This window comes from Natator depressus, chromosome 3 (genome assembly GCF_965152275.1).
Source record: "Natator depressus isolate rNatDep1 chromosome 3, rNatDep2.hap1, whole genome shotgun sequence".
Lineage (NCBI taxonomy): Eukaryota > Metazoa > Chordata > Testudines > Cheloniidae > Natator > Natator depressus.
The window spans coordinates 156937958-156965154 of NC_134236.1; the positions used below are offsets into that span (position 1 = coordinate 156937958).

Consider the following 27197-nt stretch of genomic DNA (forward strand, 5'->3'; position numbering starts at 1 on the left):
TTTATGAAATTCTTCCAGACTTGAATGAAAATGGACTATAGAAGTGAAAGTAGTAAAACTACTCTAAGAAATCATGCCTTCCATTATTGTAATGTAAAAAATTGCAAGATTGACTTAATATCAATAATATTAAACCTACACAGATCCAAAGAAAAGCTTAGGATGGGATAGTTTAGAGTATGGTCTGGAGGCTAAGGATCATTACCTCTTGAAGTTGCTGGCTCAAAACCAATGAGGCTGGAATATGACCAAGAGTCCTCATTAACTGACAGGAAAGTGAGTGGATCTTTATAGTCCACTTTCTTCTGGACAAGCATCTAAGTTGTTGGCACCAGTCAGTGACCTTGTTGGAAGGAATTCAAGGATAGCAGAGAATTCAAGGACAATATTGTATATATGGAGACTAAATTCCTCTTTCAACCCCAGAACTAGTTCCTACAGAAGAACACTGCGGCAGCGTGGAGTAAACTTACATTGGCCCTCTGACATGTCATTCCATATTCTTTATGAAAATATGCTTATGATATCAATATGACATAACTGAGATGTACTGTATGCAAGATGGCTCGTGTGAAATATCATTGGCAAGGTTACGATTTACTGAATGTGATTATCCAATTTGTATGCCTGTATCATTTCTGTATCTGAAGTTAGGAATATTGACTATGTATCTGTATTTCAACTATGCTACTTTGGGAGGCGCCCACTGCTAACACTTCAGGTACAACAATGGAAAAGCCAGACAGGGCGGATGGCCCATCAGCGAGGACACTGAGCTGTGAAAAGCTTGGCCTTCCTGTGGACACTCCATACTGCCACTGACTCATGGACGCTGTGATACTACAGGGTCAGGTGGTCCTGTCACCTGATACTAAAACATTACCTGGAACTTCTTGTAACTTTCCACTGTAAGGGAAAGGGGAGTCAAGTTCGGGAAACAAAGGATTCCCACCTTATGTAAATCCCTATTTAAGGGTGGTGAGGAAGGCAAAACAAGACTTTTCCTCTCCATAGCCTGTCTGCCCAAGAAGAAAGACTGCAAAAGGGAAGGCAAGGGGGGAGTCCAGACTGAGACGGGGTCCAGTCTGAAAAGGAATATAACTGGAACTCTGAACCACAGAAACTTTGCAAACTGCCTGCAACGATATCTAGGGAGAGAAATACTATTTGTAACCATTTTTTTTAGTTTGCATATTTGATTTCATTTGCTTAGTAATCTGCTTTGTTCTGTTTGTACCCCTTTTACCACTTAAAATCTGCCTTTTTTAGTTAATAAAATTTGTTTTGTTTGTTATTAAACCCAGTTTCTGTAATTTCTAACAGGGGGAGTGGGAGCGGACAAGAAGTGTGCATACCTCTCTCCACTTTGAGGGAGGGAGTGAATTTCATAGTATATCTTTGGGTCTGCACTCCAAGGGAGGTGGACATCTGAGTGCTGGAGCAAAGCCCTTAAGCCGAGTCCTCCCAGAGCTGATCTGCAGCAGGGTGTTGCCCTGCCTGTCTGTGTTAGAGGAGCTTTTAAGAGCCTGGCTCAGCAAGACAGGTTAAAGTGGGCCCATACTGGCAGAATAGGAAGACTCAATGGTATCTCAGCACCTCAGGTGGCTTCCCAAGGGGTCCAACCCATCACAGGCCCTCTCCCTATTCAGCGGTCAGAGGCTGGGCTGTCAGTCTGGCACCTTTCCCTAGCCCCTAAATTCACTATCAATCTGAAATTGAGTGAAATAAGACTCCTGTCTTCCTGAATTCACATGGTGACTGCTGAGTCTTGCAATAGCCCGGTATTGAAGATTAAGGTTAGCATAACTTCCATTACCATCCACGCACAAGAGCTGTCCAACATGATGTTGAATTGATACATCAGTTGTTCGAAGAGAAAAAGACAGCACTGTGCTTTCCAGTTGTGGCTGCTGTGATTGATATGCTGCCTACGTGTTTCTGATCTTTGCACAAGAGGATTTAGAGGTTGAGCAAACAACAAATCTGACTCATTTAGTTAAGAGGAAAGGGAGAGAGAACATTTTTGCAAATGTTAAGTGACCAGGTTGCATGTTGTTAAATAGGGCTATTGGCTCTGAAGAAGAGAAATGCACAAGGGCCCAGCTCCATGAGATGCAATACAGTTGACTACTTTTTAACCTGAGTGTTTTTGATATGTTCAGTGTACCTAATTTTACATATGTTATACCAAGTTTGCCATGGCAAACTTACAAGTATTGTTTCAGAGACTGGAATTTCAAACCTGTTTTCATTAGTTGCTGGGGTCTGAGCCTGTAGCCTCCGTTAGATTATCAGCTTTCTTTATTAAATGAGAGGTGCTAGATTGTCCTCGCTGAAGACTGAAATCCTCTGTTTGTGAGTCAGGTACAGAATATGCCATGACAGTGGAACTTTCCACATTCACCACCCCACAATGGTGCCTTAGATCTGCACTAGAGGTCATTGTCCACGTCCCTTGAATCAATAAGGGAATGCATTAGATAATGTCAATTGTGCGGGGGGCCTGAAGTGGTAGTTCTAATAAATTGGGAGAGAGATGCTGTCCCTGTGGTATTTCCAGCCCAAGTGGAAGGAAAAAGGAGCAGCAATCTCCCAAGAAAAGCCCCTTCTTGTACAACCTCCAGGCCAGTTGTCGAGATTCAAGAGATTGGAATAAGTATTCAACTGTTGGCTGCTTATTCAAAGTTTCAAAAACTTCTTGAGGTTCATCCATCACTAATCTCTCACCTTATCAAAGGAATATTATACACGTGGTGACTTCTTGAATTGATCATTGTTGCCTTCCTATTTCTGTGTCTTTCAAAAAGCTTTCCCTGTTGCACCTGGGTACCCTTTGGAAGATCTCCCCAGGTTTTTGTACTATATATTTATTGTTAACTTGACTGTGATACACCATAAGTTTCAGACACACTATGTGCTGGAGGTGGCTATTGGGATGCACAAGCAGCTCTATCAGTGGCAGGAAATAGATTCTCTGTTAACCTTCTGCAACATTTAGCAGGCATCAGTTATTGACTATAATGCTGGAATGAGGGATGCACAATAAAGGGCCTGATTCTGCAGTCCTTTCACAACAAGGCTCCCATTGAAATCAATAGGATTTTTGCCACAGATTGGGCCAAAATCTGAGCCAACCTGAATCATCACCCAAAATGAGAATATATTTAGTGCTCTTTGTTGAGGTTCAAACAACTCCTTTCTAAAGGTTGTTTTCTTACATTTTCATTCTCCTCTGCACTTTCAAGTTGTTGCCAGGCTTGCAAACAGAAATGCCAAAGTACCCCACAAAAGGTTGTTGCAACTCAGTAGTTATGTAAGTATAATGCAGCTATGTTGCGATTTTATTTCTATATACTGCACTCTGAAATGTAGAGGAGTTCTCTAGTCGCCTGCAGGGACAGTGCCTTGGAGACAGCTCAAGATAAGAGTGTATTTTAGAGTGAGTTGTACATGGTGCTCTCTCTCTCTCTCTCTCTCATGGGGAACTTATTTCTGACTCTGCTCTTACACTAATGTAATTCCTTTGACGCCAATAGTGGTGCGCCCCCCCCTCCCCAAAGCTTGTGTAAATGAGATCAGAATCAGGTCCTTAATACTTTTTTCTTTGCTGGTATTTTTTTTTAATCACAAATGAAGCTTGTCTAGATTGAAGATGCATGTTTGGACTGGTAAGTACATTGTCATAATGACAGCTGCTTGGATCAGCCCTGTATACCTTGGATTCAGCCCTCTTTTGTATTTCAACTCTCTACAAGCTGATCACAATTTCATTGTTCCTATAATTTTTACAAACAGGTTTCATCCTATTGGATTTTTCAAGAAGTAGTCATAGCAAGTGATACATGCAGTATTCGATGTCCAGTATTGGAGCTTGGTGATTGGCTAATTAAGTCACATGGCATGGTTTCTGTTCCCAAGTTGAATGGCCTAAAGTAAACATGTCTGGCATGAATATTCTCATTTGTGAGCAGGCACCCATGTTCTTATGAACAGAGGGACAGATCCTCAGCTGATGTAAATCAAGTAGCGTCAATGAAGTTTTGTTGACTTACCAGCTCAGGATCCATCTCTGAAGCCACTCTCCAGAAGTCCATGAAAGCACAATACACCTGTGTGAATGTCCGGGGAAAAGAGAGCAAGAAAGCGTATGAACAAACAGCAGAGGCACTTGTGGATGCTTTTCCCCCACCATCCCCTTCACGGCTGTAAGATCATTTTAAGCCAGTCTAATGCTTTACTGGTAAAAAGTAACTTGATATAATACTGACTCTCTGGGTTCAAGGGAATTTTTGAAATATGGCGCTGGTAAGTGACAGAATTAAAAGACTGAGTATGAGTTTCTTCAGAAGTAACTTTCTGCTTCAAACTGCCATTGGGTTAACTAATTAGAACTAGAATTCCTGGTGCTGACAACTTGCAGCCTTGAGGGGCTTCAGTCTGCGCTCAGGCCACTGCTGCCAAGCCAACCATTTGTCTGTTGATGAATTGTTTTTTAAATGTGTTGCTGTTCCTATTAAGTCATTAAGGGGCAGACATTTAAAGGTATTTAGGCTCCTAAAGATGCAGTTAAGTGCCTAGCGGGATTGTGAAAACTACCTAGGCGCCTAACTGTAGGCACTTCAGAAAATCCTACTAGGCACCTAACTGCATCTTTAGGAGCCTAAATGCCTTTTAGAAATCTGGCCCTACCATTTAGGTTAGATATTAGGAAAAACTTGCTAGCTGTACAGGTAGTTAAGCTCTGGAATAGGCTTCTGAGGAACGTCGTGGAGTCCCCATCATTAGAAGCTGTTAAAAACAAGTTGAACAAACACCTGTCAGGGAGGGTCTAGGTTTACTCGGTCCTGCCACAGCACAGGGGGGGATGAACTGGATGACTTCTTCTCGAGGTCCCTTCCAGCCTTACCTTTCTGTGATTCATCAGTTTTCTCCCCATTTTAGAGCAATTGCCAAATAGTCTCTCAGTCTGAGGTAGCATTACCCGAGCTGTGAGGAAAAGTTCCCTTTGTTGGACTCTTAAAAAAACTACATGTTAAGCAAAAAAACCAAACAACCCCACCGTGTGTAGGCTTTCCCGCTGACTTTCAACAAGACCTAGGCTCCTGCACGCCTATGTCATTTTCGAAAATGGGAGTTAGGCCCTAAGTTACTTCAGGACTTTTGAAGATTTTTACCTGGGATCCTAGTATCCTCGGGAAAAGAGTCATTTTAACAAGGAAACTCTCCTTTGGAAGAACAATCTTGTGGTTGAGGCACAAGCTTGGTACTCATGAGATCTTGGCTGCATTCCCAGCTTTAACACAGATTTACTGAGTGAACTTGGGCAAGTCACTTGAGGCCCAGTTCCTCAAAGATTCTTAATCTCTCCGTGCCTCTGTTCTCCATCTGTAAAAGGGGGATACTAATGATTCCATTCTCACCTCTTCTATCTTGTCTATTTAGATTACAAGGTCTATAAGGCAGGGCTGTCACCTACCACATGTCTGTACTATACTCGGCACCATAAAGTTTCAAATTCAGTCTCACCCTGCAAGTGCTGCTACTAAATATAGTCTATCAAAAAGTTGATTCCTCCCCCCGCCCCGTCCCAATCTGAGGGCAAAAAGTGGCCCTTTTGTTGTAAAGAGCTTCTCTCTGCACTCCCTCCCCCCACACTCCAGGTACGCTGGGGGAAAGAGCAATGTATTCAGCTTGGTGCTTAGTCCCCCCTTTTGGTAAAACGTATGTAAAAAACCCATTAAAATCTGAAATGTCCAAAACATCCCCCAAGCCAAAATCCACCATTTGTTGCATTGCTTTGTCCCTCCAGCTGCTGCCCTCCACTGCAGGCTTTGTGTCAGAAGGCAACCACATTCAAGTGCTGCCCTGCCTACCAGGCACATCACTTTGAAGGTCCAGCATTGCGGTGGAAATTCAGATGCGTGGGGCAGAATCTGAAGTGTCGTTTGGTTTTATACCCCCTTCCAAAGGCTGCACCTGCAGTAGCAGAGTGTGGCCCACACATTCACTATGTTGGTTCAGCAAGTACTGATTCTGGTTGCTGAGTCACTCCTGACACTTCTTACAGGCCCTCTATGGTCTCTCTTCCAAGTGCTGATCGAGACCAACCCTGCTTAACAAGAGGAGAAAATCCCAATCCAAACGGGTACAGCAGCACTTTTTTTTTCTGACACATGGATTTTTTCGTGGGGACCAGTTACCCTACTGTCTAAACAGAGCCTCGCTGAAACTGGATATCCTGTAACTTTGCCAGAATACATTCTCTGGTTACTTAAGTGGACAAACACAAGTGGTTTTGCTTAATGGTATTAAACAGAAGAGTATAATGTTACCTTAGGGATCAAGTTGTAGGCTTTGTACTTGGTGACCTGAGCAGCAGGAGCCCCTAACAGCCAGGCCTCAGGTGGCATTTCAAGGTGGATGATGATGTATGGACTTGTCTGGTATGGGAGAAATTTACAAGGGAGGAAAGTTAAGAACAGAGAAGGGATGGATGGAACATTTAAAATAAAAACCATCTATTCACAGCTTCCTATCAGACTTTAACCCACCTTCCTCCTGTTTCAGCCTAAGCCCTTTTTTTTGCACTAGAGAAAACAAAATTTCACCTTTCTGATCTTCCAAGCGTGAACTGATCCCATTCCAGCTTTGGCACCCAGTCCAAAGCATGCAAACCCACTCAAAGATAGGAAAGGCTTTAGTGAAAAAGCAGAAAAACCAGACTGGTTGCTATACACTTCCTCTTACTGATCCCCCTTCTATAATCCATAATGGGCTAGAATTATTATGAAGGTCCCAAGGTTCATAAGAAGCATTATTTATGTGAAATTAGAATGAATGAATCCCAGGCTCTGTCTTTGCAGAAGTGAATCAGGAGCTGGTAAGACAGAGAACACCAAGAAGCTCATTCAATATTTGGCTCATGTTGCTTCTTCACACAAAAGAGTAAAAAAGACCAGGTAAGTGCCTGTGTTCGCTACAAGGATGCTGCACTGCCATGGTGAGCACCTACAAGCTACGGTACGCTAGGAGATACCTTGATTAATACTGGCTGAATAAAACTCTAGGTACCAACTTGTGCATAGGGGAGTGGGGAGACGATGAACTATGGAGCCATGATGCTTTTGATTCAAGAAGTAACTGGGTAAAGGAGCCAGCAAGGCTGACTTTTAGCCCTTTGGGAATGGGAATGTGTATATATTACACACACACTATATATAGTATAATTCATGCATATTTTCTGTGTGACTTGGGGTGCAACAGGCTTGTAAGCTACAGTTTTAGGAGGCTACATAGACAACTTTTATTCCAGCATTTCCTATCTTTCGAGTGCTTGATTTTGCAACTTTAATGTTCTTTTAACTTTGCTTTTTTATCATTTAAAAATCTCAGGTTTTCTGAAAATGTACATATCTAAAAAAACAAAAATTCCATTACGTGGAACCACATCGGTCTTCCATTTGGGTCATCAGCAAGTTGGGATCTTCAGATACACAGCACAGTCCTCTACTATTTGAAACAGAGTTTTTGGTAGCAGTAGAAGGCTGTTATCTATGTGAACCTGCCCCTAGAGGAGCATGGGGGCACTTTGCTAGTGGGTTTCATATACATGTTTGCTGACAAGGATAGTTGAGGCTCAGGAATCCTTGGTTCAGTTCCAGATTCTGTAGGGGAGTACTCTCTAGTGATTAAAAACTCTTCGACTCCTGTCCCTCCTTCCTTCCCTCCCCAGCTCCTGCCCCTGCATGTAACAGAAACGGCATCACAAGACTTAGGTCATCATCCTCTAGCTTATCACTTCAAAACTACAACCAAGACCTGATGTTGTCACTTACAGACATATAGGAGTAGAAGGGACTTCGATAGGTCATCTAGTCCAGTCCCCAGCACTGAGGCAGGACTATCTATTATCTAGACCATCCCCGACAGGTGTTTGTCTAACCTGCTCTTAAAAACCTCCAATTATGGATATTCCACAACCTCCCTAGGCAATTTGTTCCAGTGCTTAACTACCCTGACAGGAAGTCTTTCCTAATGTCCAACTGAAACCACCCTTGCCGCAGTTTAAGACCATTGCTTCTTGTCCTTTCCTTAGTAGATACGAAAAACAATTACCCTCCTCTTTATAACAACCTTTTGTGTACTTGAAGGCTGTCCTCATGTCACCCCTTAGTTTTCTCTTCTCCAGACTAAAAACACCCATTTTTTCCAATCCTTCCTCATAGGTCATGTTTTCTAGACCTTTAATCATTTTTGTTACTCTCCTCTGGACTTTTTCCAATTTGTCCACATCATTCCTGAAGTGTGGTGCCCAGAACTGGATACAATATTCCAGCTGAAGCCTTATCAGTGCTGAGTGAATTGGAAGAATTACTTCTTGCATCTTGCTTACAACACTCCTGCTAATACATCCCAGAATGATGATTGCTTTTTTCACAACAGTGTTACATTGCTGACTCATATTTAGTTTGTGATCAACTATAATGCCCAGATCCTTTTTTGCCTATTCTGTCCTAGGCAGTCCTTTCCCATTTTGTATATGTGCAATTGATTATTCTTTTCTAAGTGGAGTACTTTGCATTTGTCCTATTGAATTTCATCCTATGTACTTCAGATCATTTTGCCAGTTTGTTCAGATCATTTTTAATTTTAATCTTATCCTCCAAAGCACTTGCAACTCCTTCCAGCATGGTATCGTATGCAAACTTTATGTATTCTCTATGCCGTTATTCCAACCATTTATGAAGATATTGAACAGAAGCAGAACCAGGACAGATCTCTGCAGAACCCCACTCAATATACCCTTCCAGCTTGATTGTGAGCAATCAATGATGACTCTGAGTACACTTTTCCAGCCAGTTCTGCACCCACATTATAGTAGGTTCACACAGGCTGTATTTCTCTAGTTTGTTTATGAGAAGGTTATGTAAGACAGTATCAAAAGTCTAACTAAAGTCAAGATATGACATCTACTGCTTTCCCCCATCCATAAGGCTTGTTACGCTGTTAAAGAAGATTAGGTTGGTTTGACATGATTTGACTAATCCATGTTGACTGTACTTATCACCTTATCTTCTAGGTGCTTACAAATTGATTGTTTGATTATTTGCTCCATTATCTTTCCAGGTAGAAAAGTTAAGCTGACTGGTCTGCAATTCCCTGGGTTGTCCTTATTCCTCTTTTTATAGAGTTACTATATTCACCCTTTTCCAGTCCTCTGGGATCTCTCCCATCCTCCACAGGTTCTCAAAGATAATTGCTAATGGCTCAGATATCTCTTCAGCCAGTTCCTTAAGTATTTTGGAGATATTTCATCAACCCTGCCAACTTGAAAACATCTAACTTATCTAAAGAATGAGGAGTACTTGTGGCATCTTAGAGATAAATTTCAGAGTAGCAGCCGTGTTAGTCTGTATCCGCAAAAAGAAAAGGAGTACTTGTGGCACCTTAGAGACTAACAAATTTGAGCATAAGCTTTCATGAGCTACAGCTCACTTCATCATGAAAGCTTTTGCTCAAATATATTTGTTAGATGCATCCGATGAAGTGAGCTGTAGCTCATGAAAGCTTATGCTCAAATAAATCTGTTAGTCTCTAAGGTGCCACAAGTACTCCTTTTCTTAGAGTAACAAATTTATTTGGGCATAAGCTTTTGTGAGCTAAAACCCACTTCATCAGATGCATGCAGTGGAAAATACAGTAGGAAGATATATATATATATATATATATATATATATATATATATATATATATATATATACACACACACACACACACACAGACAGAACATGAACAAATGGGTGTTGCCATGCCAACTATAACTAGACTAATCAATTAAGGTGGGAATCGATCTAAGTTATGCAACTTCAGCAGGAGAAAAAAAAACTTTTGTAGTGATAATCAGGATGGCCCATTTCCAACAGTTGACAAGAAGGTGTGAGTAACAGTAGAGGAAAAATTAGCACAGGGAAATAGTTTTTACTTTGTGTAATGACCCCATCCATTCCCAGTCTTTATTCAAGCCTAATTTAATGGTGTCCAGTTTGCAAATTAATTCCAATTCTGCGCTCTCTCATTGGAGTCTGTTTCTGAAGTTTTTTTGTTGGAGTATTGCGACTTTCAGGTCTGTAATTGAGTGACCAGGGAGGTTGAAGTGTTCTCCGACTGGTTTTTGAACATTATAATTCTTGACTTCTGATCTGTGTCCATTTATTCTTTTGTGTAGAGACTGTCCGGTTTAGCCAATGTACATGGCAGAGGGGCATTGCTGGCACATGATGGCATATATCACATTGGTAGATGTGCAGGTGAACAAGCCTCTGATGGTGTGGCTGATGTGATTAGATCCTATGATGGTGTCCCTTGAATAGATATGTGGACAGATTTGGCAACGGGCTTTGTGGAAAGGCAGTCAGACTTGATGGTATATCTAATGAACTAGTATTACATTTCAGGACAAGAGCACAAAAGTGGCTGCTTGACTTCACACTGCATCCATGCAAGAGTTGATACCGAGGCTGTTGAGACAGGCCCAAGTGGTTGCACTACTCAAACCACATAAAGCCCTAACTCTGCAAAGAGTTTGACCAATATCTTTACTCTACTCTACTTACAAGCAATGTGAGTACATGATAATGGGTAGAACAGTGCCATTAGCAGACAGGCAGCTGACTGATGACTGAGCTGGTTTCCCTCCAAGACGTTTATGCTGTGGCTAAGTTGTAAACCTAACTCAGTACACCAAAGATGGTTTTAAAACCTACAAAGTTGCAGGGGCTGTGTTTTTTTGATCTGTCAGCTGCTTATGACATGGTGAACCATTGTGCACTTCTACTGAAACTGGCAAGAATTCAGAGAAATAGCAAGATAATCCAGGACTCCTCCTTCCTGTTTGAGAATCAACATTTCTGTGTTGAGATGGATGGTGGGAAAAAATTGATGGAAAAAGTGGAATGGATTGCCCCAAGACTCAGTGCCATCACCCTTGCTGTTTAATGTATGCACAAATGACCAACCAGAATTCCTTGATGTGTGAAGATTTAGTTATGCAGATGATCTTTGCATTGCCACAAGACTTAGGGTCCATGTGACATGTAGCCAATGCCGAAGTTTGAATAGTTCTAGTGATAATCATAAATTCCCAACATGGCTTCATACTGTTTCAGTGAGGGCTGAAGTGATCCCAAAGTATTGTAAAGTTTAGCAACTTCTGAGGTGGAATGCAGCAGTGATTTAAGGCTCATCCAAAGCCCTCACTGTTAATGGAAAGAGTCCCTTTGACTTCAGTTTGCTTTGGATAAAGCCCTAAGAGTACAGTATCATGCAGTAATTCAGGCCATATTGTGAAGAAGAATATCATCCCCACGGAAACTGTTAGATCTCGCATGGCTCATTATGGATATATTTTAGGTATGGGGGTAGTGAGTACAAATTTCAGGTGCGGGTGTGTGTGTGTGTGTGTGTGTGTACACATGCACTCAGATAGCCAAGCTGAAATGTCTGGTCAAGGTACTCACTGGAATCCACAACACTGCAGCAATGCAAAAGGAGGCTTTGATTGATTAGCTAACAGAAATAAAGCAAAGGACCAGATCGTCAGCTGGCAGGAGCTCCATGGACTCTCATAAGGTCATACCAGTTTGCAGCAGTAGGGAGTCTGGCATAAGTCTCTATAGAGGAGCATAATGAGCGTGGAGGGCTGCTGAACTGCACTGCCAACCTAGCAAATGGCAATGTCAAGGGCATTAAACCATTAAATGAGATGTCCCCTTGACTTCTAAAAGCTCAGCTCAGAATTAAACGCTGCACTCCCAGAGCAGAAACCTAATGAACTTTTGATGAACTGGGATAGAGGCAGACAGTTGCCTCTATTGAATCAGTGTCCTAGAAGGCTGGCTTTATTAATGAATGTTTTATAGACAGAGAGACTGGCTGAATCAGAGATTTCAGACATGAGCTGTGGGGTTTTTTTTTAATTTTATTTTAATTGCATTTTCAAGAGTTCACAGGAGAAATCTGTGAAGGGTCAGAAATGGCGAGGCTTAGGAAAGAATTTCAGGCATCTTTGACCATCTCAGTCTTAGACTCAGTCATGACCGTTCAAGAAATGCTGATAATGGGATCTTGGAATTGCCTTACAGGATTAGAAGCTGCCCCTTTTATTTGCTGAAGAGGATCCATATGTACATATGGAGGGGACTGTACAAGCTCTTTTGGGGGTCAGCAGAAGCAGCTCACCCAGTTTCCATGCTGTGGCAAACCACCATGAGCCTTAAACAAGTGCTGAGGTGGTTTACAGGTGGCTGCTGTAGGAGATGCACAATTACCCCACTGCTGTTCCTGTCTGATTGGTGGGATTTATATTTAATCTGGAGCCTAGTCAAGTCTTGTGATTCCCTCGGAGTAGATGGGAGTTGCTTCCTTTTTGTCTGGAGATGAGGATGGAGAAAAGCTGAGCTGCTTTGCTGCCTCAGGCCTAGTCTACACTGAGGGGGGTGGGGGATCGATCTAAGTTACGTAACTTCAGCTACGTAAACAACATAGCTGAAGTTGACGTACTTAGATCTACTCACTGCGGTGTCTTCACTGCGGTGAGTCGACAGCTGACACTCCCCCATCAACTCCGCCTGCGCCTCTTGCTCCGGTGGAGTACCAGAGTCGACGGGAGAGCGCTCGGTGGTCGATTTTATCGTGTCTAGACTAGACACGATAAATCGACCCCCGCTGGATCGATCGCTGCCCGTCGATCCAGCGGGTAATGTAGACAAGCCCTCAGTTAGACAGGACAGCTGGCCTAGTTAACCTTAAGTGAGACCCATTAAGGTTGCATGTTAGAGAGCTGTCTCCAGGAGGGTTTTACCTGAATGAGGACTTAAAGGTTTGGTCTCTAATGCCTAAGATCTAAGTAGAATGATCCCTATCTAATAGGGATGCCAGGGAACTTCTGGGGCTATGGGAAGTTAGGAGCCTAAAAATCTTTGAGGATTTGCACCTTTGTTTGTATTTAATCAGACTTACTAGAGAGAGAATGACTAGGACAGGGAACCTAGGAAGCTGGGACAGAGACCTCCTGAGGCAAAGGTATTGGGGGCCTAACTAGGAAACAGAGCTTTGCACTCTGCCAGCCTCAGTCTCGTTATCAATAATGTCAGCACTTTTAAGAGAGCAGGGGAGAAATATATTACAGCATATTTATCATACAGGATCAAAACATTAGTTCATCTAATCTGATATTACAAAGGAAGGCAACAAGAAACAAAACCCCATCATGCATCTTATTATATATGTCAGACTGTACACGGGGAAAAGGAGTTGGGAGGAATTTCCTTCCTGACCCCTGCCGACAACTAGTTTACACCCTGAAGCATGGAATTTAGTTACCCTCACTTTAGCAGCATAACCACAAATGGTCTTCTTGTTCACATAATTGCAGACAATGGATCTTGAGATAAACTCGGAGAAAATCTCAACAAGTATTTAGTGGTACATCATGACCACCACTTTGTCTTAGGTTGGTTGTTAAATGTTTTAGGCACCTTACACAAAACACAGTAGAAACAAACAAGTTCTGCTCTCAGTAATACTGGCATAAAGCCAGAGTGACTTCGCTATATTCATTGGAATGGTACTGTGAATGGTATTGAGAGTGGAATTTGGCCCTAAGTGTCTAACTGGCCTTCTCAGCATGTAAATATTTGCTTTGCTTTACCTTCACCTTCAGGTACTCAGTTCAGTAACCCACCAAATAGCAACAATGAACACAATGATTGTTCATGATCACCTTATGTATTGTTTTACTGCCATTAATCACATGCTTCTGTCATGCCGCTTTTTATCCTGCTGCTATGTTGAGTGATTTGTTGTTTGTGTACACAGTGGTGGCAATTGTACCTCCAAATTAGGTGCTCTCTTGCCACTAGGTTTTTTCCACCTCTCTCTATGCATCAGGCCTCATTTTTCACAAATGTGAGGGAGTCATTGAGCGTGTAAAAATGAGCTCTTGATTTGCAGCTGTAATTACACCCACTGTACCCACAAACTAAAAATCACTCCAACTACTGTCAGCATAAAAAAGGGCATGACGTAAGCAAAAGATCACTGACATTAACACAAGAGACAAGTTTCAGAGTAACAGCCGTGTTAGTCTGTATTCGTAAAAAGAAAAAAGAAAAGGAGTACTTGTGGCACCTTAGAGACTAACCAGTTTATTTGAGCATGAGCTTTCGTGAGCTACAGCTCACTTCATCAGATGCATAGCATATCGTGGAAACTGCAGAAGACATTATATACACACAGAGACCATGAAACAAAACTTCCTCCCACCCCACTGTCCTGCTGGTAACAGCTTATCTAAAGTGATCATCAAGGAGGGCCATTTCCAGCACAAATCCAGGTTCTCACCCTTCCCCCTCCCCCCCCCCCCCCCCCCCCAGACACACATACAAACTCACTCTCCTGCTGGTAATAGCCCATCCCTCTTTGAAACCTCTCTTTATAATGCGCATGATAATCAAGGTGGGTCATTTCCAGCACTAATCCAGGTTCTCACCACCACCACCCCCACACACACACACCCCCCTCCAAAAACCACACACACAAACTCACTCCCCTGCTGGCAATAGCTCATCTTACAATGTGCACAGCAATAATCCAAGTTTAACCAGAACGTCTTGGGGGGGGGTTTGTAGGAAAAAAACAAGGGGAGATAGGCTACCTTGCATAATGACTTAGCCACTCCCAGTCTCTATTCAAGCCCAAATTAATAGTATCCAATTTGCAAATGAATTCCAATTCAGCAGTTTCTCGCTGGAGTCTGGATTTGAAGTTTTTTTGCTTTAAGATAGCGCCCTCATGTCTGTGATTGCGTGACCAGAGAGATTGAAGTGTTCTCCGACTGGTTTATGAATGTTATAATTCTTAACATCTGATTTGTGTCCATTTATTCTTTTACGTAGAGACTGTCCAGTTTGACCAATGTACATGGCAGAGGGGCATTGCTGGCACATGATGGCATATATCACATTGGTGGATGTGCAGGTGAACGAGCCTCTGATAGTGTGGCTGATGTTGTTAGGCCCTGTGATGGTGTTCACTGAATAGATATGTGGGCACAGTTGGCAACGGGCTTTGTTGCAAGGATAGGTTCCTGGGTTAGTGGTTCTGTTGTGTGGTATGTGGTTGTTGGTGAGTATTCGCTTCAGGTTGGGGGGCTGTCTGTAGGCAAGGACTGGCCTTTCTCCCAAGATTTGTGAGAGTGTTGGGTCATCCTTCAGGATAGGTTGTAGATCCTTAATAATGCGTTGGAGGGGTTTTAGTTGGGGGCTGAAGGTGACGGCTAGTAGCGTTCTGTTATTTTCTTTGTTAGGCCTGTCCTGTAGTAGGTGACTTCTGGGAACTCTTCTGGCTCTATCAATCTGTTTCTTCACTTCCGCAGGTGGGTATTGTAGTTGTAAGAATGCTTGATAGAGATCTTGTAGGTGTTTGTCTCTGTCTGAGGGGTTGGAGACATGAGGGTCGCTATCTTAAAGCAAAAAAACTTCAAATCCAGACTCCAGCGAGAAACTGCTGAATTGGAATTCATTTGCAAATTGGATACTATTAATTTGGGCTTGAATAGAGACTGGGAGTGGCTAAGTCATTATGCAAGGTAGCCTATCTCCCCTTGTTTTTTTCCTACAACCCCCCCCCCCCCAAGACGTTCTGGTTAAACTTGGATTATTGCTGTGCACATTGTAAGATGAGCTATTGCCAGCAGGAGAGTGAGTTTGTGTGTGTGGTTTTTGGAGGGGGGTGGTGGTGAGAAAACCTGGATTAGTGCTGGAAATGACCCACCTTGATTATCATGCTCATTATAAAGAGAGGTTTCAAAGAGGGATGGGCTATTACCAGCAGGAGAGTGAGTTTGTATGTGTGTCTGTGGGGGGGGGGGGGGGGGGGGAAGGGTGAGAAAACCTGGATTTGTGCTGGAAATGGCCCTCCTTGATGATCACTTTAGATAAGCTGTTACCAGCAGGACAGTGGGGTGGGAAGAAGTTTTGTTTCATGGTCTCTGTGTGTATATAATGTCTTCTGCAGTTTCCACGATATGCTATGCATCTGATGAAGTGAGCTGTAGCTCACGAAAGCTCATGCTCAAATAAACTGGTTAGTCTCTAAGGTGCCACAAGTACTCCTTTTCTTTTTACAAGAGACAAGGTAATTGTGTCCCACGCTATTTACTCTTTGTTCTTTAGTACTATTTGATGGGCTGCTTCAGAAAGTTCCTGAAGATTAAGGAAAAGCAAATCAGGTATTTGCATGCACAAACCACACAGAACCAGATCCTGAGGTGCTATAACTAACTCAAGCCATGCAGCTGAGACTCTGGTCCATAGGCCCAAGGGTTTTTTATACTACACCAGTATTAATCCAGTCACATCATTCTAGAGTCCAAACTCCCATCAGTGAAATGACTGGATTTTCCCTGGTGTAACAGTGAACAAGATCAGGCCCATAGCTGTCTATTTGCACATGCCAACAGCCAGTAGGTGCATGCTATCTCAGTAATTTGCACACACATAGTGGAGGTGCACAATTGTGCATTTGTGTTTGCATGCCTGGCTTTGAAAATTGGGCCCCCCAAAATCTAAAATCAGATCAAACATGCTGTGCTTTCTCAAATGAACATGGGGGAAGGTTAGATGCAATTTAAAAGGGGCAAACTCCGATTTCCTTTTAAAGTCAGAAATGAATGAAATGCTTCCCCAAAATTGAGACCGCAGAGCCATATCCCGAGGATCCCTTCTGTCTATGTAACTCCCAGGCTCCAGAAGGCCCAGTCCTGTAGATCGAACAGGTAAGATGGCATGTAGGGGCCCAGACACGCACTAAGAAGCTGCACTTAAAATATGAGAGGTGTGAGGTCTTTAAAAAAAAAACAAACAAACTTCCTTCAAATAATAGCACCCGCTAACCCACTATTTTATGACTTCAACAAGAAGCTTAAAGGGGGAAAAAAAAAGGGTATAAAAGAGGCAGCAGCGAGTCTAAATGAAACAAACAGAACGAGAGGTTTCAGAGTAACAGCCGTGTTAGTCTGTATTCGCAAAAAGAAAAGGAGTACTTGTGGCACCTTAGAGACTAACCAATTTATTTGAGCATAAGCTTTCGTGAGCTACAGCTCACTTCATCGGATGCATACTGTGGAAAGTGTAGAAGATCTTATTATATACACACACAGCATGAAAAAATACCTCCTCCCACCCCACTCTCCTGCTGGTAATCACTTTAGATAAGCTATTACCAGCAGGAGAGTGGGGTGGGAGGAGGTATTTTTTCATGCTGTGTGTGTATATAATAAGATCTTCTACACTTTCCACAGTATGCATCCGATGAAGTGAGCTGTAGCTCACGAAAGCTTATGCTCAAATAAATTGGTTAGTCTCTAAGGTGCCATAAGTACTTTTTTTTTTTTTTTTTTAAATAGAATGAGGTTTCCTAAGGTGAGCTTTGCCAGAGGAGGCGGCTGTAAATCATCATTCTACAAGGCTGGCTCAGGGGCTGCTGCAGCAGCAGCAGGAGGGAAGGATGACTCATGGGATATCAAGGAGGGACCAGACTCAGGCTCTTGCTTTCCTAGCCAGCAGGTCTGAGAGCTTGGCAGAGGAGGCAGAATGCTCTCCACTCCTGGGGCATGAGAGGAGGGTGGGATTTGCATCACTCAGCTGCAAAACCTGCTGCCTAGCCAGAAGCCCTTTCAGAGACGTGCTAACAGAAGTATGACGTGGCTCTGTGAGGGCTGGGTATGTGGAGGTTGTGTTTGTGCATGTTCTCATATTAGAGGGGGCCCTAGACAAAGCCCAGAGCTGAATACTCCTGAATTGAAAAGGACAGGAATTTTCCAACCCTGTTTTTCAAAGGAAAATGGTGATTCATCTCAAACTTTTTATGGGAATGTACCAGTTACAATGAAACTTCTTCCTGGAGAGGTTCTCTAATCCAGGTGAGAAACAGATCCATATCCATCCCAGTATAGTCACATCTGAGTTGGAGTGGGACATTGTGGATCCCGGATGAGTACCCTAATCACTTGGGTATTAGCTATGCTGGAGTGTGTCTCTGGTGTGGGTTTTATTTTATTTTTTTAAATAAAATAATCTCAAAAGGTCTCAGTTTTGTCCAGTGTCAAATGGTCTATTTCCTGCTCAGCTGTACTCCCAAAGCTTTGGGAGGATTGGGAATATGGATCAAATTTTCTGGCTTTCAGCTCCACAGGGAGCATGCTGCAGAGGTAGAACTCCCTCTTCTGTGTGCATAAATTGAAAGGATCGTGGGGCCTTTAAAATTGGAAGCTTAGATGTTGCAGATTACTATAAAATGCAGAAAGTGTGGAGAGAGAGACTAAAATCCTGGGATCTGCAATTTTTCCCCATGCCCCAATTTCTACCTGTTCCTGACATAAAGGTATCTCCCCCATTGAGGATTTGGCTGTGTTGCCAGGAGACACTTTTATAATCTCTGTGCAAATTGTCCCAGCAGCAGCCTCTGTCGGTCTCTGCCCTTTAATCAGGTCTGGCAGGAAGCATATGCAGTGATGTTCCAAAGGGGCAGGCTTTATTCTGTTGAAGAAACTTTAGCAGATGTCCACTGAGCATGCTTGTGTAACAAACCTTGTTCATGAACACTACGGGCTTGTCTACATTACCCACTGGATTAACAGGCAGCGATTGATCCCGGGGAGGGGAGGGTGGGGTGATTTATCGCATCGAGTCTAGACATGATAAATCGACCGCTGAGCGCTCTGTCAACTCCAGTACTCCACCAGGGCGAGAGGCACAGGAGGAGGTCACAGGAGAGCATCAGCTGTTGACTTACAGCAGCAAAGACACCGTGGTAAGTAGATCTAACTACATTATTCATATAGCTGAAGCTGCGCAACTTAGATTGCTCCCCCACCCCCACATGTAGACCAGGCCTTACACTCATCAGGAAGAGCTGAACTAGGGATCTTCAGCACCATAGGCCCATACTCTCTGGGTGCCCCAGGACTAGAGTACCCACAGGGGAAAAATGGTGGGTGCTGAGCCTCCACCAGCAGCCCTCAATTGGCTCCCTCCATAGCACATCCTGCCCACCAGCAAGCCCCATAGTGGTGGGCGGGAAGGGGAAGAGCTGATCTATCAGCTGTTTTGTAGCATTCAGGAGGCTCTGGGTGGGAGGAGCAAGGAAGTGGAGTGCTCAGGGTGAGGGAGGCAGAACTGGGCAGGAAAAGGTGGGGCAGGGCTGGGGCCATGGGGTAAGAGGTGGCGTGGGGGTTGAGCACCCCCATCCCCCTGCACTTTGGAAAGTTGGCACCTGTGTTCAGGATCTACCATCTGAATTAAAATAGATCCTTAGGTGAGAGTAAGTAGGAGGTGGTTATAATTACTGTCCATACACTAGGGGGACACCTGAATTAGGCCAGTGTATTACGCTCAGAAATAGAGCTGAGCAAACAAGAAGTTTTTTGGTTTGCTGGCAATTCTGAAAATTTCATTTAAAAATTTTTTTTGCTGAATCAAAAAAATTGTTTCAGGTACAACAAAACATGGTTTAGACTGAGAATTTTTTTTTAAATACAATTACAGGAGATTTCTAAAGGAAATGTTTTGAAAATGTCAATTTTAGTTTACTGAAACAATTTGGAGAAAAAACACATTTCCCTCCCAAAAAAAGTTTGTTGGAAAATTTCACCCAATTCTGCTCAGAATGATTCCCCCCCCCCAATTAAATTAGGTGCCCAATTAAATTAGGTGGGGTTTTTTGTAATAAAGTTTTCCTATTGGGGTATGCAAAGCAAACATCCTTGATGAGGATGAGTTCCAGGCCAGGTTTCACATGTCACTCATTTTTTTCTTGTAGCCCTGCTTTGGATTTTGTTTTTTTAAAATATACCTAAGGATGGAATTTTATATTTTTGGTAATGGTAAAAATGTAATTCCCCAGGCCCAATTACTCAAACAGCCGAAGGGAGTTTGCTCAAACTTTCCAAAACAACAAACCAACCTCCAGGCAAAGACCAAAAATGGAAAATTTCAGCCCTAAGGGTGAATGTTTCAGAAAGCCATGAACCTGTGAAAATGGATTTATGAGGGTTCACTCCTTTCCCATTAACTAGTAGGTGCTACTACAGAATAGGATTGCTCACAAAGGCACAAGTCTGAGCCAAGCCCTGGATAGCTGATCCAGTCATGTTTTTCCCACTCCCACCTTAAGGGTAACCAGTCTCATGTGAGGAAGATGCACTTACCCAGCATTGGTTGGTATGTCAGGGGAAAAGAAACCTTGAGAGATAGGGAGAGTGGCCAAATCTAGAGATGTGACATGTACATACACATTACATATAAACATGTGCACCTACATACATTGCTAAACCCATCTGCATATAGACAGACTCATAACCTTCCCCCACTTTACACACCCATGGTCATCTCCACATATTTGTCTTCAAAAGTGTCAATTCCCAAGTCTGACCTGCTGGGAAATGAGTGCATCAAGTCTACTATAGTTTCTGCCCAAATCATTTCCCTTGTATCCTTTCCCCCCATCCCTGCACTGCATTCTGAAGATCATACAAATGTATTCCTAGGAAGCGGTGCCGAATGACTTCCTTAGAGAAGCGTGCTAGATAATATGGGAAAGACATGAGTAACAGAACCTTTTGAGAGCCAATAGTATTTTTGTGGAAACATTTCTATCTGTGGGAGCCTGAAAGAGGAATGATTCATATTAAAATATGAATGTGCCAGAGAACTGGGGGAGGAGGGTAGAATGTGGGGGAGACACGCAAATCTGAGCCCAGCAGTCCCTGCCTGTAAGAGAGGAAATGATAAAGCATGAATCTTTCAACAGCCATATACAATCATCAAAAGTACTAAAGAGTGAGTAATACATTGCAGAAGAACACAAACTAGAGAATAAGGAGTGCTTGAAAGTGTCAGCTTGGCAGCAAACAAGGTTTGTGAGAGGGTTAAGATCAAGGGCTAGCAGCCACAAAAGCTGGGTTCCACTCCTAGCTCTTCTGCTGACTTCCTGTGCAAGGTGGGACAAGTTTTAACCCCCCGTCTCAGCTTTCCCTATGTATAAAATGACACTAAGACTTTCCTGCGAGGATTGGTGTGAGGCTTAATACATTGTTGGCCAGTAGCGCCACTTAGGAGGAGAGCTGAGTGGTCAGCCACCAGTGGGAGAGGAAAGCCCAGCCCGGCAGCAAGGAAGCATAGGGAGAGGGATAGTACAGAAGCACATACAAAGGCATGGAAGATGGAGTGAGGTGGGAAAAGTGGACAATCTGACTTTTTAAAAAGAGGACAAAACCCTTCTCACATTAAACACAGCAAATATGTCATGAGGCTGATGGGACTTGTGCTCCCAACTCACTGAGACTTGACAATCCCACCCTAAATCCTTCCCTGATGTTACTTTTCCCTGTGAGCAAATGCTGCAGCAGCCACAAGGGTGTTTAGGATCACGCTTAGGAAGTGTAAGACTCAGTCTCCGCTTAAAAGTTTTATTGTCATCGCTGTGTTGGTTGGGGAGAGGGAGTGGATTTTTGCTGACATAACTATAAAGGTAAAAACCCTAGTACAGATACAGTTCTATCTGTATAAAAGTGTTTACATGAGTATGGATTATGCTGGTTTCTTGAATCAGTGTAGCCTGTACTTCTATACTGGAATAGCTGCATCAGCACTAGTGGGGTTTTGCTGGTTTACCTATACTGTGCAGTTAAACTAGCAAAACTTTAAAAAGTTTAGACAAAGCCTATGAAAAGTCAGGACAAGATGACTGAGCCTCTGATCTAAGGCACTAAAACATGAGACTTTTTAAAATTAAACTAAAAGAAGAAAATGTTTATGGTTAATGTAAGCTGCAGAATGAACAATTACTAGAGCATAAGACATCTACATAGTCGAAAGTGGCAAGACTCCAAAGCTCATCTCTTTAGGCTGTCCTACGGATTCCTATTGAAGGTCAACAGTTCAGGGTTCACAAAGCTTTAGTCTCATGAAACAAAATGTATATGCATATATTTAGTGTACGCTTGAGACACCTCCCTCACTTAGTGGCTCTTGACAATCCCACCCTTTAGTCTCTACAAGTATTTTAAAGGCATAAAAGTGGATTGTGTCAGGTGTTGCCAGGGGGCACAGCTAAAGCTTCTGGAACCTTAGGTTATGTCTACACTGCAATAAAAAAAACTCATTGCTGGCCTGTGCCAGCTTGTGGGACTTGGGCTAAGGGGCTGATTAATTGCTGTTTAGATTTTGGGCACAGGCTGGAGCCCAGGTTCTGGGACCCTCCCACCTTGCAGGGTCCTAGAGCCTGGGCTCCCACCCAAGCCCAAATCTTTACACTGCAAACAGCCCCTTAGCCTGAGGCCCTTGGCCCACATCAGCTGGCACGGTCCTCCCACAGGTTTTTATTTGCAGTGTAGACATACCCTTAATGGGTTCAGTTCTCAAGTGGTTCAGGACCCGAACTGGTTTTGTTTCCAAAGATTTGGCAGCAAAGCATCCTGGCCGGTTTTCCTGGAGGCTCAAACTCAGTAGATTCAAATCTGCAAAGGGAAGCCCTGACCACATAGCCCTAGCCCAAGGGCCACCTTACTTAAGTTAGCTTCTGTGTAGTTACTTTTCATGTCTAGGGAACCTATGGGCGCCAATTCTGCTCCTGGTTCTGGCCACTAGACCCTGCTTTGTAAGGTCTGTAAATGATCTGCAAGGGGACAGGGAGGAAAGCCTCCAGTGCAGGAACACTGGCCTTATGCTACCCTCTCCCTTGCAAGCCCCAGTTTACAGGATCTGTTGGGGGCAAGAGGGGCAGTGGCCATGGCATGCAGTTCTGTGGGGGACTGTGATCCACAATGCAGCCCATAGGCAGCCCTGAGGTGGTTATTCTAAGCTAAACCAACCCCTGGGACTGCTTTAGGTTATGTCCAGGATTGTTTTGGACCGAATAGCAGCCTGGAATCTGAGGGTATGTCCGCGCTGCAATCAGAGGTGTGACTGCAGCACATGTAGACATAACCCGCACTCGCTTGCTCAAATAAAAATAGCAGTGAAACTGTGGCAGCATGGGCTGTCCAATCCCACTCAGGACCCTGGGTATGTACTCCAGAAGCTAGCCTGTGCTGCCGTAGCATCACTGCTCGTTATTTGAGCTGGCTAGATCAAAGCTAGCTTGAGAATGTCTATACATGCGATAGTCACACCTTTGATTTCAATGTAGGCATACCCTGGGAAGCACAAAAGTGGCTTAAAACTCCCTTTGCCCCACTCCTCTGGGCTACATCTTCTGTTCTGGACCTCCCCGTAGGTAAGGGACAAAAGATCTGATCTAGTTACTACATGTTTATTCTTGTCAGCCTTTGCTAGAGACTTTTTGGTTTTAATGAAGGTGCTCAGATCTCTCAGGATGGGGGAGTGAGACAGATTTGGGCCAAAAAGCTCATTGCATGCTCTCTATTTGCCTTTGGTTGTGCTCCTGTGCTGTAACTGCATCTGACATCCCCTGAGGTCTCTTATTGTGTGCTCAAACAGGGACTTTTTGCTGCACACTATATTTAGGTTACAGATTTGCATCATCAGTTTGTGGGTCTTAGTGAGCATAAAGCTCACTTGTTGCACCAAACATTTACCAACCATATGGTTCTGACAGCCCTCGAATTTCTGTGTGTAATGTGCTGGAGGATGCTGTGCTGGAAGAGGAAAAAACAGCTGTCAAAAATCCATTTGACATTTAAAAGAGGAAGTTATGAAAAAAATGGAGTCACAGAGCTGGAACCAGAATGGGGCACATTCCAGCTTGCACTTGAGTCAATGGACTTCAGTTGGAGTTGGATAGGATCCCAAATCCAATCACCGCACAGGCTTTGGGTACTAGAAATCAAAACCTGGATCTGAATTGTGCTGGTGCCCCCAAGTCTTTATAACAGGCAGCACTCCCTCCCCCACTCTCAAGGGCCAACTGCCCCTGCACTGTGAGAGGTTTAAAATCCAGGTGTGCATGCCGTGGCTAGAACGTAATTTAAAAAATTCCTGTTGAAGTGGATTTCTCAGAGGTACTGAACACACAGACATCCCATCAACTGCAACTGAAGTTGTTAGGCACTCCCGACTTCTGAAAAAGAGGCTCATTTTGTTGCTTAATTGCAAAGACACTTTAAACAACGTCTATTTCAGCTTAAACTCCTTTATAGGGTCTTGTGGCAGGCCTGGTTCCACACCACCCTATTGTGGTGGGGGTTGGATGGGGCATCCACACCTTATCACTCACAAGTTCACAGGCCCACCTCTGTGGGAAGCCGGTTGCAGTTTAATGGCCTCGCTCCACACAATCACCCCTTGGTCAGGGTAGTGCAGCCTAGCAGGCTGAGTCCAGGTAATTCACCCCCAAGCAACATGGCAATGTGGCCCAATGGCCAGGGTCCATATAAATCCCTCCCCATGCAGGAGCAGTGCAGCCTAATGTCCAGAGTCCATATGATCCCCTTGCAAGCAGGGCAGTGCAGCCTAGTGGCCAGAGTCCAGGTAACTCACCCCCTAGCATCAGGGCAGTGTGGCCCAATGGCCAAGGTCCATACAAATCACACCCCATGTGGGAGCAATGCAGCATAATGGCTAGAGTACATACAATCCCCTCACAAGTGCAGTAGTACAGCCTAGCAGCCAGAGTCCATAGGATTCCCACAGTGCAGCAGGGGGACCCAGGCCCACCCTCTCCACCAGGTCCCAACCCAGGTAGTGGCAAGTTCCCCTTGCCACCAGCTCAGCAGGGGATCCACCCACAACATGCCAAGCATCTGTGTGGTTCTAACACTGTTTGCCTGTGAAGTTCCCCTGGGTCACATCCTACCATAAACACTGGGTTCTCCGCTTCAGGCAGTCCTCTGTCTGGGTATCAGGGTGCATCCCAGCTTAGCTGGCCTCTGTATCCTGGTACACTGGCTCTTCCACCTCAAGAGCTAGCAGCATGCCTCCTTCCCCTCCAGCATTCATCCCAGACTGAGCAGCTCTGCAGGCTTTTATACCTGTTCTCCAGCTGGAGCATGTCCAGCAGAGCTTCCGGGGCATGGCTTCCTCTGCTAGGAAGGAAGGGTTAACCCCTGTGGTACCAGTGCGGGGCCACTCTGCCCCATCACAGGTCTCTTTCTAAAAAAAAACACACACAAAAACCCCACTCTTTACAAGAAAGCATGCGGGTGACAAAATGGAAAAACTAGTTACCAGTGATTCACAGATAGATCATAAAAATATGTAGCTATTGTTCCTTTATTTATGCCCCAGCTGGGAAGAATTGTTTGGGAGAGGAAGCAGGAAGATAAACAAACATTTCCAACATGCAATAGTGAAGGCTCCATTCCAAATTTGTCAACCCCCTGAATACAGCTATTAGACCCTCATTTGCTGTGTGTACATTCCTAGCCAGAGCCCAGGAGGTCCCAGGAATTGAGTTGCAGTACAGTTAAATGCAAGTCAGAGCTGGGTTTCTGCACGTAGACACACACACATACATATAGTGCTGAAGGGGAGTACAGTAGACGGCTCAAGGGATTGCTATGGGCTGTAATGCCTTTCACCTGTAGATCACTGGTTCAACTGCAGATCATCAGGAGTGGGAACATAACATATTGTAACATTATTGACTAGTAGGCCACTGATTTACACCTGGCCTGTGTCAGTAGAAGCTGGACATTATTATAGCTAGAAAGTCTCATTTCTCATGGAGGTCATTGTTTTGAATCTGGCCCTGCTGGTAATGGCTGGAAGTCAGGACCACCTGATAGTGGCTGGTTAGTGGCTCATATGAAATAATCTCGATGCTGTCGGTGGGGTTCCTACTAGAACACAAAAATGACCATTTAATTGCCACCATTCATGATAGCTTCAGTAGAGAGGCCAAGGACTGAGCTTGGTGTGGGGACAGCAATACCTTAAGTGGAGCTAGAGAGAGTTGTGATGGTGTGTGACTTACATTTTCTTCTAGCCCTCTGAATGTGTATGTTACTCTGATGTAGATGCCTGTTAGACTTAGGCCTGGTCTACACTAGAAAATTAGGTTGGTACAACTCGGAGCTGTGCAAAATGCACACCCCTGAGCGACACAGTTAAACTGACCTAATACCCCATGTAGACATTGGTAGGTCAATGGAAGAATTCTACCATCTCACTAGCTATTGCCTCTGGGGGAGATGGATTAATTAAACCAACAGGAGAACCCTCCCATCGGTGTAAATGGTATCTATGCTGAAGTGCTGCACCCGTGCTGCTGTAGCATTTCACGTACAGACAAGCCCTTAGACTCCTTTAGACTAGATTGACTGCCTTACTCGCTTGAGATTCACACTCAACTCCCCAGTATGTAATTTACACCCCCCCCTTTCCACCTTACCTCTGAATCTGGCTCACTGAGTTGGAGTGTAAGGAAGGAATACAGCTTCAGCTACATTATTTAGAGCAAAAACATGAAAGGGGTTATAAACACTCATCCTTCAGCACATAAAGCAACCACTCAGGGCTAGGATTAGGAGGAAACTTCTCCTACGGGCAGGTTGTTCCATAATTGCCTGCTTTAGGGGTTCTTTCACCCTCTTTTAAAACATTTGATGCTGGCTGGCCACTGCTAGAGGTGGGACACTGGATGACATGGACCCCTGGTGTAATCCGGCATGCTGGTTCCTTTATTCCTACACACAAATTCCCTTCAATCTAAATGAGAATGTCTTAATTTAAAGCCTCCCCTGGGTTTGATTTAGCCACTGGCAAAAACTGAATAAGACAAAGTGCCTGTGACAACATCACTTCTAGGGCCAATTCTGCAGCTGGCGTAAATTGGTATGGGGCCTTTGGCTTCAATGGAGCTACATTCATGTACACCAGCTGAAGATCAGGCCTCCAATGGGTCAGAAGAAAATCCAGCCATGTGGGCTCTTAAACACAGAGCCTGTGAAAAGACGTCGCAGTAGCTATTTAACCTCACAGGTGCCCTACAGGGTCCCCCCACTCCTTACTGATCTTGCTTTCTGTAGTGGTACAGCAGGAGGAAAGCAGGACATATCACATCTGTCTCGGGGCCACACAAATGTCATTTTGCTGTATCTGTGCTGCACGATGGCCAGGAGGCACGGAGGGGGAGTGAGTTGCTTGAATGGCCACTGTCTTTATGCTCTTTCAGAGGCA

General features: G+C 44.0%; 1 long non-coding RNA gene across 1 annotated transcript in view; it reads right to left on the reverse strand.

Annotated features, from left to right (window-relative positions):
* Window positions 1–25012, reverse strand: part of LOC141984153 (uncharacterized) — a 35290-nt gene extending 10278 nt beyond the window's left edge. The window contains exons 1-4 of the long non-coding RNA XR_012638667.1: window positions 24874–25012; window positions 6333–6440; window positions 5175–5385; window positions 4053–4109 (exon numbers count right to left, since the gene is read on the reverse strand). This is a non-coding gene — a long non-coding RNA (uncharacterized LOC141984153). The remainder of the gene's footprint in view (window positions 1–4052; window positions 4110–5174; window positions 5386–6332; window positions 6441–24873) is intronic.
* Window positions 25013–27197: the final 2185 nt, after the last annotated feature.